The sequence below is a fragment of the Gorilla gorilla genome, chromosome 2 (assembly GCF_029281585.2).
Source record: "Gorilla gorilla gorilla isolate KB3781 chromosome 2, NHGRI_mGorGor1-v2.1_pri, whole genome shotgun sequence".
Taxonomy (NCBI): domain Eukaryota; kingdom Metazoa; phylum Chordata; class Mammalia; order Primates; family Hominidae; genus Gorilla; species Gorilla gorilla.
The window spans coordinates 43,067,701-43,084,884 of record NC_086017.1 but is presented as its reverse complement, the minus strand read 5'-3'; the positions used below and the strand labels follow the sequence as shown (position 1 = coordinate 43,084,884).

Sequence of the window (17,184 nt, the reverse complement as noted above, 5' to 3'; positions counted from 1 at the left end):
ATACCACACCTGTCAGTCATGTGTGAAGGGTTGCTTCAGGAGATATAAATTCCTGGGTTCTTCTGTTTTTTCGTGTGTGCACAGGCAAAAGGTTCCAGTAGCCTGAGTCCACCTTCCAACAAAGAGGCAAAGGTGCCTACCAGGAGTCCCTGTGCATGGGAATGGTAAAGGTGTCTAGAGAATGTGAGCAGAGCCCTGGCAGCATCTGATACAGCTGCTGATGTTCAAAGCTTGCCCTCCAGTCTCTCTTCATATTGGACAGTACACTAAAAAGAAAATAATATCTTTTTCCCAAAAAGGAAATTTATAAGATTTAGGGAACTGCTCACAGTAAGGAAAATTCAAATTCCTATTGGGAAATCAGCTGAGTGGTGAGGAGAAAATCATAAAGAAGCCTCAAGGGCAGCATTTTGTATGCACCAAATAAGTACACCTCTGTTATCAGAAACACATGCGGTTGTAAAAGGAATATTCATGTGAATGGGGAGGGAGAAGCAAGTTTCTTACTAATCAGTCATAGAAATGAGCACGGGTTCTTCTTGGCTGCACACTGGACTCACTGGGGAGGGGTGGGGGGAGTAATTAAAAAATACTGATGCCTCAGTGCCAGCGCTAAAGATTCTGATTTAAATGTTCTGGGTTTTTTAAAACTCCCTTGTGATTTTAATGTACAGCCCAGGTTGAGAACCCTTTCTGTAATGCAGTGTTTCCCAAACTCCCCTGATGATGTGAAATACCAGAAGAACTTGTTGAAAATACAAACCGTCTGGCTGCATCCCAGAGGCACCAAATCCTTATCTCCAGGAAAGGGATCAGAGGAGTTGGTAAAAGTAAGAGTTATGGTGAACCCTAAGAGCCTTCTGCTCTGGGGTCCCTCTCTAGGAAGGGCTCTGCATCTGCTGGTTTCTGTGGAAGGATGTTGGGAGAGTCTCCTGCCATCATTGATCCAGTCAAGCAACTGAGAGATGTGACTTGGTTTTCAAAAAATCCAGGGAGAGAAGTATCTGTGGTTTATTTTTTTTCTTAAAACACATACACACACACACACACACACACACACACACACATACACACACACTCAAGTAAATTTTTTATTTTTATATATTTATTTATTTATTTTGAGATGGAGTCTTACTCTTGTCGCCCAGGCTGGAGTGCAGTGGTGTGATCTCGGCTCACTGCAGCCTCCACCTTCTGGGTTCATGCGATTCTCCTGCCTCAGCCTCCTGAGTAGCTAGGATTACAGGCGCCCGCCACCATGCCCGGCTAATTTTTGTATTTTTAGTAGAGACGTGGTTTCACCATATTGGCCAGGCTGGTCTTGAACTCCTAACCTCAGGTGATCCACCTGCCTCGGCTTCCCAACATGCTGGGATTACTGCACCTGGCCCATATTAGTAAATTTAAATAATCTTTTAAATTCTAAACATAAACAGAGGGTCATATCCCTGAGGGAGACAGGACAGAGCCAGAAGAAAAACAGGACAACCTTTTTTCGTCAGTATGTCAAAGAAATAATGTAGGGCTTTTGAGCTCATGCCCATGCGTGAGCTGAGTAGAACTGCATGCTTTAGATGAAGCATGTGCCGAGGCTCCCGTGACACCTGTTGGCATGTGTGTGAAGGCTGGATGCCATTTGAAAAGAGCAGGCATTTTATGTGGTTCATCACTGTTACAGTGCTCGAGGGCCCTGCATCCCAGAGCAGCTCACCCCAGCCTAGCCTGGGCAAGAGCTGCACAGGGCAAAGGCTACAGGGAAGACAGGAGCCTTGGCCCTGCGGGGCCTAATTGGTGAGGAAGCTTCAGGTGAGCCATGAAGAGGATGCAGGAATGCATGCAGAGATGGCATGAGGGCTACAGGACTGTTCTCCTGGGGCTTAACAGAAAAGCAGGATGGATTCCCACAGTTACTCAGAGAGAGTTCTATCCCTGTCCCTCTGCCTTTTCTCCTTTAGAAAGAGCATGTAAGTGGCTCCTTCAAGGCCCTCCGCCCTTCTCAGCAGAGTTGCTGCTTTTCCTCAGTAGAGTCTTTGTTGACAGCACAGTCAACAAGGGAAATCTGTTTGCTTAAGGAAGGTGCAGCGCCTTGGCAGAAGCAGAGGAGAACAGGCTGTGCTGTGAGGTTCCCGCGTGAGTGTAGGTGAGGTCCAGCTCAGCAGATGCTCCCATGCAGTATTCCTCCAAAGCTTGCCTTTTTCCCAGTGATGCTGCATGGCGCTAAGCTGCTTCTCTTTGGCAAGACTGGAAGAATGAAGAGTGCTAATTCCAAAAATGGCAGACCTGTGCCTCATAAAGAGCCCAGAAGGAAAACAGAGCCTGTGGAATGTTCAGGCAGCTTCCTCCTGTGTTTCTTTATAAAGTTCATCGTGAATGTAGACTTTTCTCATTTTCCTTTCAGTATTTTTGTTTCACTGACAGTGAATTTCCAGCCCTGTGGTGATCTCACTTAAACTAATAAGTGAAGTTATTTTTAACCAACTGGATTCTGATGAAATAAGCTGCCTCCACTTGGGTCTTCTGGCTTTGCTTCTCTTGGCAGCTTGTCTGTGGGGTCTGCAGCTTGGGGTCTGGAGGCTTTGATTTTCCTCTGACCCTCTGTTGCCCTGAAAGGCTTCACTCAGTGTGTGCTTCTGTTTCTCCCCATCTAAGACAGGTCTGGCCTTGCTTCCCTCTCCCCAGCCCACTTCACCTTCTTAGTACTGCATTCCTCCTCCCTTGCATACTTTATGATTGCCTCTATTGCTGTTAAAAACAGGAGTGAAATTATTCCCTTCCTTCATGTCATCAGAAAGAGAGCTGGATGCTCCCCTGTCTTGGTGAGTGATCAGGAATTTTTGAGAGTAGCTAATTTCCGGGGCTGCCTGGAGAAGGCCTGGTGTCTCAGGAATAACTTTGGGGAAATTTTCCAGCTGTGATAACAGATTGGAACCAATTAATTGCATTGGTTGGTACAGCTGATAGAGAACACTTAGTTCAGGGTCTCCCAGGGAAGTGTGAAAGCCTCTGAGCTCATTACCATGGACCTGCTGTCAGTCATTTATGTGTTCATTTATTTGTCCAGGGTCAGGCAAAGTCCAATGCTCAGACTTGTGGGTGCTTCAGATAGATGATAGATAGATGATAGACAGATAGATAGATAGATAGATAGATAGATAGATAGATAGATAACTTCTCCCCTCTCTCAAGGAGTTAACGGTGTATCACGATAGGTAAGAGATGAATATTTTTCCATGACACAAAGGAGAAAGGTTATTAGAGAGACTTCCTAAGCAGTGGCATTTGAGATGGATAAGTTGAGGGGATAATAGATGGGGAAGAAAGGATAGGACATTGTGGACAGGAAGAACAGGGGTAGCAAGGGCTAGGAATCTAAAGATGCCAATGGCTTTGGGAGAATAGCTGTGGTTGTGCCATTGTACTAGAGCTCTGGGAGAGTGGGCTGGGTCAGCACATCCTTGGGGGCTCGAGTAGCTGTTGGGCAGGCCTGAGGTGGCTGCAGAGGGTAGCCCAAATAATCCCCATCACAGTAAGGAGTGATGCCCCCTCACCTGCCACCCACACACCCAGGCCTGGGTGGGCATCAGGTCTTGTTTTCTCAGACCTGAGGTCTTCTGCTCCAAAAATGTGGGCTAGACCAGTCCTGATACACCAGCAGCCAGCTTCCACGAATGCCAAGTGTCTGGGCAGCCAGAGAAATGTTGCCAATGGGTCTTTTGGCCCCAGAGGCAGATATCTCTGGGATGTCTTTGTGGCCTGGGGCCATGAGCACTAACAACCCAGACAGACTTCTCCACTTCTGTGCTACTCAGAAGAGCTGCGGCTGCACTCTGGACTTGTCCGTGTGGTCAGGGACTTGTGGTTTGGTTTTCTGGCACGTGGTAAATGTGAGGAGGAGTTCAAAGCCCTGCCTTGCAGATACATACACGTGTGCCTAGGGCTGGGTGCACTCAGGGACAACTTTATTCTTAAGCCTCTGCTGAGCCAGTGAGGGTCCACATGACCTCTGAGCATGGACTTGGAGATATCTGCCTACATGCTATTCCACAGCAGCCTCTGGACCTGCAAGAGTCACTTAGTAGCAGTCTGTTATTTGCCTTTTTAGAAAGGGCCTTTATGCTGTTCTTTCCAAAACAGGGTTTCTCATTGTTTTCAATAATGATAAGCTGAGAATTTTCCAAATATTTTAGTTCTGGTTCCTTTTTGCTTAACAATTCCATCTTTAAGTCATTTATTTCTTCTCAAATTTTACTGTAAGCAACAATAAAGGAGCCAGGCCAGTCCTTCAAACTTTGGTTAGAGATTTCCTCAACCAAATATTAAATGTCATGGCTTGCAAGTTCTACCTTCCATAAGACCCTAGGACACAAACACAATTCAGCCAAGTTCTTTGCCATTTTATAACAAGCATTGCTTTTCTGCTGATGTTCACCAACATGTTCCTCATTTCCATCTGAGACCTCATCAAAATGGCCTTTATTGTCCATGTTCCTACCAACATTCTGTCCAGAGTTATTTAGGTATTGTATAAGAAGATGAAGACTTTCTCTACAGCTCTCATTTCCTTCTGGGCCCTCACCAGAATTGCCCTCAATGTCCATTCGTGGCAATGTAGTCTTTTTCTAGCATGCTTGACATGGCTACCCAGCCTGGTCTCATCTCCTAGACCCAAAACACTAAGGCTGGAGGACTGGAAAATCCACAAGAGATGTGGTGCACTGCAGGGGAAGCACCTGAAACATTCTAGCACCTCAAAACTTTTCTAGCTTCTACCTGTTAATTCCAAAGCTGAATCCACATTTTTAGGTATTTGTTACAGCAAACCCCCCACTTCTTGTTACCAATTTCTGCTTAGGCTGCTATTTTAAAATAACATAAATGGGGTAGCTACAAATGACAGAAATGTATGTCTCACAGTTCTGGAGGCTGGGAAGTCCAAGATAAGGCACTGGCAGTTTCGGTGTCTGTGAGGACCCAGTTCCCAATTCACAGATAACTGTCTTCTTGTGGAGTCTTCACATGGTAGACGGGGTGAGGCAGTTCTGTGAGGTCTCTTTCATAAGGGCACTAGTCCCGTTCATGAAGTTTCTACCCTCATGATCTGTCTTGCTCTGTCTTGTATGGCTATAACAGAATGCCTGAGACTAGGTGATTTATAATAAACAGAAACTTATTGGCTCAAAGTTCTGGAGACTGATGAGTCCAATATCAAGGTGCCAGCATCTAGCAAGAGCCTTCTTTACATGGCAGAAAGTGAGGGGAACTGAACTCACCTTTTTATAATGGTACCAGTTCCACCTATGAAAGTGGAGCCCTCCTGGCCTAATCACCTATTAAAGGTCCACCTCTTAATACTGTTACAATGGCAATTAAGTTTCAACACGAAGTTTGGAGGAGTCAAACATTTGAACCATAGCATGGCCTAATCGCCTCCCAAAAGTCCCACTTCCAAATAGCATCACACTGGGGATTAGGTTTCTACGTATGAATTTTGGGAGGACACAGACATTCAGTCTATAGCAGAGTGACAGCTATGACATGAAAAATCTTCTAAGACATATTATGCAGGTCTCAGAATATGTATAGTATAATCCAATTTATTCTTTAAAAAACTTATTTTTGGCTGGGCGTGGTGGCTCACGCCTGTCATCCCAGCACTTTGGGAGGCCGAGGCGGGCGGATCACGAGGTCAGGAGATCGAGACCGTCCTGGCTAACACGGTGAAACCCTGTCTCTGTTAAAAATACAAAAAATTAGCCAGGCGTGGTGGCGGGCGCCTGTAATCCCAGCTACTCAGGAGGCTGAGGCAGGAGAATGGTGTGAACCCGGGAGGCGGAGCCTGCGGTGAGCCGAGATTGTGCCACTGCACTCCAGCCTGGGCAACAGAGCGAGACTCTGTCTCAAAAAAAAAAAAAAAAAAAAAACTTATTTTTGTATATATGTGTAAACGTGTGTGTGTGTGTGTGTGTGAAATTCTCCCCTAGAAAAAAAGACATCTGAAGGAGAAACACCCTAGAAAGGGAGTAGCAGTGAGACTGAAGGGAGATATTTATAGTTCATGCTCTGTATTTTGTATATTTTAATTTTTTTAGTAGTGCGCATGCATTATTGCATTTCTTATGTAGCTTTAAAATATCTCCCTTCTATATGTCTGTTCTCAGCCTATCTTTTATCTTTTACATGGGTATTCTTGAGGCCAGGGTCTGTGCTTAGAACTGGGCCTTCTTCAATATTTTGGGTGCACCATGTTCACATTCCTGTAGTCCATGTCTGCTGACTTCAGTGTCCCAGGGGTGGGTGAAATATAGGTGATTCTTCCTAACTCTCTTTCCCCCAAGTAAAAGGTTTCCTCTGCAGTGCACCACATCTCTTGTGGATTTTCCAGTCCTCTGGCCCTGGTGTTATGGGGTCTGGGAGATGAGACCAGACTGCATAGCCATGTCAGACTGCGGGCAGGAAAGAGCTTGGTGTGTTTGAGAAAACAGTGAGCCTAGATGGTTTCAGGTGAGAGAGAGTGATCCAAGATAGGGCTGAACAGGTTGGGATAAGAGCTGGATATACAGGGGTGAGAATATTGGATCGAATTTTTAGGAGAAGCAGGAAACCATTGTAGGGTTCTCAGCTAGGGTGCACTTTTTGAACATTTTCTGAAAATTGTTCTGGCTGCTAGTGGTGCAGTCCAGTAGATCAGGAACCCCCAAACTTGTCCTTTTTGCAAAGTCCACCAAGCCCCATGTTTATGACAAGAAAGTGAATCAGAGCTAAACCATGGTGTTCTCAAAGGAAACAACACCTGGAACACAATAATAATGCACAATGGTTAGAACCATGGGCTCTGTACCCAGAATCCCTGGGTTTGTATCTTGGTTCTACCACTTAACTTGCCTTGGGAATAATATTAGAACCCATGACATAGAGTTGTCAAGAGGACTGACTAGGATAATACAAGTGAACCACTTAGCCTAGTGCATAGCACAGAGTAACACCTCAATAAGTATGAGCTATGACTATGATTAGTATCTAGCGCCACATAACTCTAAGAACATAAAGTGATAGTATGGTTTCTTCACCTTGATGTTACACTGTTTTCAATAAATCAACCCATAATTTCTTTCAAAATAATTCTGCAAAGTTTAATATGCACATATATATATATATATATATATATAATGTATACAGCTAAATATGCATACAACCAAGTAATTCCATGCCTGGGTATTGATCCAAGAGAAGTGTATGACCACACAAAAATGGGTACACAAATGTTCATAGCAATTTTATCATAAAAGCCCAAAACTGGAAGCGACACAAATGTTCATCAACTGATGAATGGATCAAAATATGTGGTATATCCATACCATGGATTAGTATTTGGCAATAAAAAGAATGAAATATTAATACATGCAAAAGCATGGATGAATCTCTATAATATTAAGCTAAATGAAAAAAAGTCAAACACAAAATATACATACTGTATTACTCCATTTGAATGAAATTCTAGAAAAGGTAAAACTACCAGTGAGCGAAAGTAGCTTAATAGTTGCTTGGGGTAGTATGGAGTAGGGGAGGGTGTCTAGGGCCAAAGGCAAGTAGAATATGGCTTTTAAGAATTGTTCTATACCTTGATTGTTGTGGTGGTGGTGGTTATACAATTGGATACATTTAGCAAAATTGACTAAGCTGTACACTTAAAATTGATGAATTTTATTTATTTTATTTAAAACACAAAAAAAGAACAAGAAAAAAATTATTGAGCAGCTTTACAGTTATATTCTATAACTCCAAAATTGTGTTTTTCCAGAGTGTTCCCACAAACGTTATCTCATTTAATCAGCGAGGCAATACTGTAGGCAGGGTGTTATCATTCTCTCTATTCAGATGAGGAAACTGAAGAACAGAGAGATTTGGTGCTTTGTCTCAAGTGACACAGCTCCTGGGAGGTGCAGATGAGACCTCTCACCCATGCACCTTCCTTTTCCTGTCCCCACCCCTCCCAATCCTATGCAGCAAGTCCCAAGATCCAGTTAAACCTGATGCAAACATCTCCACCACTTTTTTTGACCCTGAGGCTGCAGTTCTAACTGTGGGCTTTGCTTCAGATTCTCAACCTCGGAAGGAAAATAGTAATAGCTAACACCTGCTATAGTACCCTGTGTTCACTCATTTAATCCTCACAACAGCACTGCAGGAATTTACTATTATCCAAATTTTACAGATGAGTAACTAGGCACAACAAAGTTAAGTAATTTGTCCAAAGTAAGTAGGGGAGCAAGGACTCAAACCCAGACTCTGCAGGCTTTTTGTTTTCTGAGATGCTCCTTTCTTCTTAGTCTTGAATATCTTACCTTCACAGGCACTGCCGTTTGGGTTGGAATGTACGATGCTCATGTTAGGGTGCCGTGCCTTCCAGTTTGCTCAGGATAGTTCTTTCTTGTGCTGGTAATTATTAACCAGGATCCCACTCATTTTCAAAAGTGTCCTTATATGGATAATAAACTATACGGTCAGCCTACCCTATTGACTTAGAAGAAAACTTTCCCAGGGAGCCCTGCTTACCAAAAGTAGAGTGTGAGAATGGTAGAGTAGTTACATGTGGATCTGTGCTTTCCCCTGCTCTCTACAGAAGTTCTTTTTTGTTAAAACAAAGATATCTTGACAGATCCAGAGACGCAGCTGTTGTCTGTATTAGGGCAAGGGGAACCTTTGTGTGTGTCAGGGAAAGGGGAACCTTCCAGCAAATCACCACTGCAAATTAAACTGATCATTTGCTGCATTCATGGACCATAGCCCAACCCCAAGAATCCATCAGTAATCCTCTGTGTTCCCAGCTCTGCTGGCTTCTTCTCACCTTGAACCAAGCCTCCATCACTGACCATTATTGCTGTGTCAGTAGTGGGCAAATACAGGCTCATATCTGGTTTTATCTTTTTATGAGCATTTTGTTTTTCCCCTTTTCATGGCCCAAGGTGGCATTCAATTCCAATTTAGCCATGGTGTGGTTGGCTTTATTTGGTTTAAGGACAATGGGTATTCAATTACCATCATGACTTGAAGATCCACTCAGGGCCATTCAAAAGACCATCAGTCTCCAACTATTTATATGGGAAATGGAGCTGGTTTTTATTCAGGACTTTATTAAGTTCCAGGCATGTGGTAGGCACTGGGAAAGGCATATGTTCGTTTAATTCTAGTAACAATCCTAAGAGATAAATGTCATTAGCTCCATTTTTACAATTATAATAGATTTTCTATTATAAATATTAATATGTGGTCATTTTAGTGGAAAGTATAAAGAAAATTAAGGTCTCTCATAATCAGTCTTCCCTAATACAAGTATTTTAGCATCAGTCTTTTGTGTTCTCTACATGTTTTATTTAGTTTACTAAATTGGGATTATATGAACAACATATAAGATTGCATTCTGGTTTTTTTTTTCATTTATATGGATATAGATCTATATCTCCCCATGACATTGAATATGCTTCAAAGAATGGCTATAATAATCCATTATATGAATGTACTATAAATTAAACATTCTCCTGTTATTAGACGTTTTGGTAATTCCATGGATTTCACTATAATAAATACCATGATTGAACATCTTCATGCATATATCTTTTTACTTATCTTCAACTACTTCAGGCTCTTTTTTTAGTTTCAATTTATCTAGAACTGTGAGCCAGAAATTGCATTAAGACCTTGTCTATTGTGCACTGCCTCAGACCTTGTCAATTACCTGCACAACAGCCATTCCCACCTCCATCCCCCAGCAGTTTCTCCCCTCCCCAAGAGAGCTGGTTGTTAATTTAATGTTTATCAGCACATCACTGATTAATTGGGGACTAAGCAAGCAGAGAAGAATCATAGGACAAGCAAAAAGAGTTCGCATTTCAAAAACAAGGGAATTATTTTAAGGACTCAGAACAAATAAAACCACTTGCAACTGTTTAGAAAGTGATTATTTATTGTTTCGTTTGTTTGTTTTGAGACAAAGTCTCACTCTGTCCCCCAGGCTGGAGTGCAGTGGCACAGTCTCGGGTCACTGCAACCTCCCCCTCCTGGGTTCAAGCGATTCTCCTGCCTCAGCCTCCCGAGTAGCTGGGACTACAGGTGTGCACCACCAGGCCCAGCTAATTTTTGTATTTTTAGTAGAGACGGGGTTTTGCCATGTTGGCCAGGCTGGTCTTGAACTCGTGACCTCAGGTGATCCACCCACCTCGGCCTCCCAAAGTGCTGGGATTACAGGTGTGAGCCACCGTGCCCAGCTGAAAGTGATTATTTATTCTTGCCTCTGAGCTAAACAAAGAAAAAAGAAAAAAGGAAAGTGATTGTTTACTAATAATTCATATTTTCATCAAGCTGTTACTCCGTATCCTTTTAGCTACCATTCCATCTCTCTCCTTCCTTTCATAGCCCTCAAAATCCTCTGCACTCATGGCCTCCATTATCTTACCTTCCATCATTCATTCTTCCATCTACTGCCTTCTGGTTTCTGCCTTATCAGTTAAGTGGAACTACTGTCACCAAGGCTACTGGTAGATTCTCTGTGGCTAAATATCATGGCCATTTCTCAGCCTGCCCTTTGCTTGTTGTTTCTGAAGCTTTAAGTACTTGACCACACACTTCCTTGAAACATGTTCTGCCTTGTCTTGCTCCAGGTTTTCTTTGTATATGTCTGGCTACAGTGATGTCCTTTGTGAACTCTTGTTTCTCTGCTCACTTCCTCTGGGCTCTGACCTCGGCCCTCATCTCCCCTTGTAACCAGCCAGCCAGTGGGTTCCTCTTGCCTGCTGCTCAGATAGAGCCCATTTATTAAGACAGAGGAATTGCAATAGAGAAAGAGTTTAATACCTGTAGAGCCAGCTAAATGGGAGGCCAGAGTTTTATTATTACTCGAATCAGCCTCTGAAAATTCAGAGGCTAGGGTTTTTAAAAGATAATTTGATGGGTAGGGGGCAAGAGAATGAGAAGTGCGGGTTGATTGGGTCAGGGATGGAATCCTAGGGAGTTGAAGCTGTCCTCTTGCTCTGTCAGTTCCTGGGTCGGTGCCACAAGACCAGATGAGCCAGTTTAGTGGTCTGGATGGCACCAGCTGGTCCATCAGAATACAGAGTCTGAGAAATATCTCAAACACCAATCTTAGGTTTTACAATACTGATATTATTCATAGGAGGGACTGGGGAGGATAGGAACCTTGAGGCCTCTGGCCGCATGTCTCCTAGGCCATAATTTCTAATCTTGTGGCCACTTTGTTAGTTTTGCAAAGGCAGTCTGGTCCCCAGGCAAGTGGTGGGGGGGTTTGTTTCAGGGAAGGGCTATTATCATTTTTGTTTCAATGTTACACTATAAATTCTTCACAAAGTTAGTTTGGCCTATACCCAGGAATGAACGAGGGCAGTTTGTAGGTTAGAAGCAAGATGGAGTCGGTTAGATCAGATTTCTTTCACTGTCATAATTTTCCTATGGCAGATGTTTCTCATTGTCATACTTTTTACAAAGGTGGTTTCACCCTCATCTCCCCTCACTCACTCAACACTTCAAAGGCTTCAGTTTTCATCTAAATGCCCGTTAATCTCAAATCATTTCTCAAGCCTAATCTCCTCCCCAGACCCCTAAAGCCCTGAATTCCATATATGCAGCTACCTATGGGCATTGCTTGTGGCCCATCAAAATCCACAAGTCCCAAACTTATACTCATATCCCTCAGCTTCCAATGCCCTGATCCTCATCTCACCCCTAACACCTTTTAGTTAAATGTTCTGTAAAAACTTCCCTTCTCAGTATCTGCCAGATCCACCTAGTTCCTGCCCTCTGCACCTCATTTGGCTCCTGTGCTGCTATCCTGGACAGCTCAAATGGCCTCCTCACTGGTCCTCCAGTCTCCAGGCATGTTTCCTCAGTGCATCGTCTACAATGCAAATAGTGTTGTTTCTGTACCGCCAAGGGGATCATGTTATTTTCTGTGTTAAACTCCTTAGTGGTTCCTTGTTCTCCTCTGGACGAATTCCAGACTTTTTACCTGGCTTATGAGGCCCTTCATGAACTCATGCCTGCCTCCCTGCAGCTTCATTGCTTGCAACTCCCCCATTGCTTGCTTCAGTCTTATCAACTTATTGCCATTATTTCAATAATGTAAGAGGCTCATATGCAAAAAACGGTTGTTTGGCACTGAGACACAAACAGACAAGTACTTCAGTGCGAAAGACTGGAAACATCAAAATAGACCCAACATACATAAATGTATAGTAAGAATGGTGAAACTTCAAATTAGTGGGAAAAGGATGGATGGATTATTTGATAGTACTAGGCTAATTGGTTATGAATATGGGAAAATAAGGCAATGAATTATTAGATTATATATATATTTTTTTGACAGAATCTCACTCTGTGAAAGTGAGATTCTGGCTGGAGTGCATTGGTGCAATTTTGGCCCACCACAGCCTCCACCTTCTAACCTTCTGGGTTCAAGCGATTCTCCTGGCTCAGCCTCCCAAGTAGCTGGGACTACAGGCACGCACCACCACATCTGACTAATTTTTTATATTTTTAGTAGAGACGGGATTTCGCCATGTTGGTCAGGCTGGTCTTGAACTCCTGACCTCAGGTGATCCACCTGCCTTGGCCTCCCAAAGTGCTGGGATTACAGGCATAAGCTACCTAGCCTGGATTATTGTATTGATATATGTAGATATCTTATAGATTGAAAGGAAAAGATAAAGACCACAATAGAGAAGTATTTTGAAGCAATACAATTGGTCAATAAATATTCAACTCTCTTGCCAATTAAAGATATGTGCATTAGGCCGGGCAGGGTGGCTCATGCCTGTAATCCAAGCACTTTGGGAGGCCAAGGTGGGCTGATCATTTGAGGTCAGGAGTTCAAAACCAGCCTGACCAACTTGGTGAAACCCCCGTCTCTACTAAAAATAAAAAAAAAAAAATTAGCTGGGTGTGGTGGTGCATGCCTGTAGTCCCAGCTACTTGGAAGGCGGAGGCAGGAGAATCGCTTGAACCTGGGATGTGGAGGTTGCAGTAAGCTGAGATCATGCCACTGTGCTCTAGTCCAGGCGACAGAGCAAGGCTCTGTCTCAAAAAAAAAAAAAAAAAGATATGCGCATTAATATAAGAAATCACTTTTTCAGCCTGTAAAATTGTCAAAGTTTACAAACAATGATAGCACTCAGTGTTCTGAAGGGAAATGAGCAAATTTATATGCCACTTGTAGGCATACAAATTCTTTTGGGTTTTTAGAGACAGGATCTTAACTCTGTCACCCAGGCTAGAATACAGTGGCTTGATCATAGCTCACTACAGCTCCTGGGCTCAACAGATCCTCCCACCACAGCTGCCTGAGTAGCTAGTACTAACAGGCGCACACCACCATGCCTGGCTATTTTTTATTTTTTAATTGAGATGGGATCTCGCTATATTGCCCAAGCTGCTCTCAAAACTCCTGGCCTGAAGCAATCCTGCTGCCTCAGCCTCCCAAAGTGCTGGGATTACAGGAGTGAGCCACTGCACCCAGCCAGCCTGAGTGTAAATTCTTAAACACTCATATTCAACTTGGCAGAACCTATCAGAAGCTTAAAAACTACATATTCCCTTTCATCCATCAGTTCCACTTTGAGTATTTTATTCTAAGGATATTAGCATGGCTGGTAGTGTAGGGGAAGGAAGACTTTCCTGTGCTCTGAGGGCTCAGTAACTGAGTCTATGAACATTGAAAACAGACAGATCAACAGGAAAAAAAAAAAAAGGTATACTAGGCCGGGTGCGGTGGCTCACGCCTGTAATTCCAGCACTTTGGGAGGCCAAGGCAGGTGGATCACGAGGTCAGGAGATCAAGACCATCCTGGCTAACATGGTGAAACCCTGTCTCTACTAAAAAATACAAAAAATTAGCCAGACGTGGTGGCAGGCGCCTGTAGTCCCAGCTACTTGGGAGGCTGAGGCTGGAGAGCTTGAACCCAGGAGGTGGAGCTTGTAGTGAGCCAAGATCACGCCACTGCACTCCAGCCTGGGTGATAGAGCGAGACTCCATCTCAAAAAAAAAAAGTATACTAATTTATTATATGTACAGGGCATCACAGGAAAGAAAAGTGAATACCCAAAACCCAGTAAGATTTAGGAGCTTATATATACTCTATGAAGAGGGTGAAGAGGGTACATAATATGCTCTATGAAGAAGGTATATAAGCTCCTAAATCTTACTGGACTTTGGATATTCACAGCGGAATTTGATGGGCCAGGGTGGGGGAATGTAGACAATTTAGGGGAGATTAAATGATTTTGGAGAGAGATGAATGAGCCCTCAGAAAAGGAGGTGTAACAAAGTCTGCCTAGGTCCTCTGCTGTGATAGGAGTAAATCTTCTCTGCTTAATGAAATTCCTGGGGAGGGGATTCATGACAACTGAGTTCCTTTTGGAGGATCTGTCATTAGGCAGACAAGGGAAGCCCAGAGAAATCCTCTGCCTGCATCTTCTGTCCCCCAAGTGCCCTCAGTTTGAAGTATAATCAGCATGCCAAACAGAGTTGTATATTTTTGGGTGGCATTTCCTGAACTCCCTCAGTGTAAAGGTATGTTACAATGTTCGTTATTTAGTAAGGAAGAAATGGAAACAAAGTTAGTGTCCCACCATAGGGGGCCCATTATGGTAAATCCATACAAATGGAATAATATATAGTCATTTACAATAAATTTTTAAAATACAAATATTTGTTGATAAGGAGAAAATTTCACAATATAATGTTAAATTAACAAGCTACAAACTAAAATGGTTATATCGTATTATAGCATAGTGCTGTGCATATGTATTTGTGTGTATGTGTGAAAAACTGAAGGAGTAAAAACCATGTTAAAAGTATATCCCTGGAACAAAAATGATCTTCGCCAGCATTAAGAAGAAGGCAGAAAGGGCAGACTTGATAGCTTATCTCAAAAAAGCTGCTAACGAGTACTAATTGGCCATTGCTTATTTATTACAAAACAGAAATGTCTCATGACTTTTTTATGTGTACCATAATTTAATAAATCTCATATACCAGAATTTAGATCATGAGTGACTGATGAATATTTTTGTTGGGCAGTCCTGATTTAACTAAGACTGGCTTGTGGTTAAATGAGTACGTTCGGTTTTTTGAATTTGAATAGTAATTCCAATCCAGTAAATGCTGTCACTATTCCCCTTTTAAAGATATGATTGGACTTCACTAGTAAGGTCAACTTTTCACAAAGATGGTGAATGTCATCTTAAAATCTATTGGAGATTGGTTTTATATATAGATTTATGTAACTGGTTATGTGAATATATTTAAATACTGGGTAAATTCCTTCATTGTCTCAGAACCAAGCAAGACTCACTTGTGTTTTGTATTCATCTGCATCTTAAAGGCAAAGGCTGAAGATAAGCTAGCAATGTGTACTTTATATTTTTGGTCTTAACTATGCCAATCTAATTAGAATTCCCTGTATCTAAAATGGTTCTTTTTACTTACTGAAAGGCATTTTAGTGTGATTTATGTGTAATATCAAATAAAGAACATTTAACACTTCTCAAAACAAAAACAATGGTTGTCATTGGTGAGGCTAAAGGAAAAATTTGATTTTTTTCCTAAAGCTTTCTTATATAATTGAGATATTTTAAAACAAATCCAGGACATTATATCATTTCATTCTAGAATTTTTTTTATTTTTTATTTTTTTTTTGAGAAGGAGAGTCTCGCTCCACCCACCGGGCTGGAGTGGAGTAGAGTGATCTCAGCTCACTGCAACCTCCGCCTCCCGGGTTCAAGCGATTCTCCTGCCTCAGTCCCCGAGTAGCTGGGACTACAGGCGTGCGCCGCCACATCCAGGTAATTTTTGTATTTTTAGTAGAGACGGGGTTTCACCATATTGGTCAGGCTGGTCTTGAACTCTTGACCTCGTGATCCACCCACCTCAGCCTCCCAAAGTGCTGGGATTACAGGTGTGAGCCACCACGCCCAGCCGGCTAGAATATTTTTTAAATAAGTTTTTAGGAGGAGAAACTCAAGGAGTACTATCATGTAGATTTCCATGTATTAGTAATTGATTTAGAGTTATTGGTTGATTGACGCAGGGTTTATTTGCATATGAACTTGCCTACATCTTGCAAATACTATATTGCTTCCCTGGTAGAATCCCTACAAGTTGGAAATCACTATCTTAAGGCATGAAGTATCCATTGGGAGAGGTTGTGAATAATTTTCAACCACTTATACCTCATGCTGAATAAATTACAGATTTTTCTAAGGGTAGGTATTTTTTAAATTAACTTTGTTCATTAAGGTATAATTTACATCAGCAAAATGCACAGATCTAAAGTTGACAAGTTTTGACAGATGTATACACCTGTGTAATCAACACCCAGTCATGATATAGAACATTTTCTTCACCCCAGAAAGTTCCCTGGAGTCCTTTTCCAATAATCTTCTGCCCCTCCCTACTCCAGCAGAGCCAGAGGCCCATCTCTATTCCAATTCTTATCACCATATATAGGTTTTGCCTGTTTTTGAGGATAGGTTTTTGATCTACAGCAGCAGTTCTCCAAGGGTGGTCCTTGTACCAGCAGTCTCAACATTACCTAGGAACTTTCAAGAAATACAAATTTTGAGGCCTCAGCTACAGAGTCAGAAACTCAAAAGGAGGGCCAGATGTATTTTTACAAACCTTCCAGGTGATTCTGATGCATGTTCATCTTTGAGAACCACTGATGTAGAGGAATGTAAGAACTAACTATTCTTGGGGAGGACAATGCTGGTTGTGTGTTGTGGAGTGAGTGGGAGGGAGCTAGCAGGGGGCCCTAAAGACACATAGCTTAGGTAACACCAAAAGGAAGGAGGAAAGATCAGGCATTTGTTTCAGAATTTTACATTTTTGTCTTGCAAAGTAATAATTGAGTTTTGCAGGCTCTTCTTTAAAATGTCAAAGGTCAAGATGAAAGTCAACAATTTATCAGAATAAAAGCATCAACTTTCATATGAGTTCTAAACTCTTTATGGAAACACTGGTTATCAGAAGCTCTGATTGGCAGGCAAATGTGCCCTTTTAAATTGAAAAATGAGTGAAATAAATGTGCTTATGAATAAACATTTGGTTGATAGACAAAATCTTTTATAAAATCTTCTTTTCTTGGAAGGAAAAATAATAGATATATCTCTTGATGCTG

At 42.3% G+C, this 17,184-nt stretch overlaps 1 protein-coding gene across 1 annotated transcript in view; it reads left to right on the top strand.

The window, feature by feature from the left end:
* The window catches only part of SUSD5 (sushi domain containing 5), a 67,857-nt gene that overhangs the window by 11,806 nt on the left and 38,867 nt on the right, over positions 1-17,184 (top strand). The gene's annotated exons all lie outside the window — the stretch shown is intronic.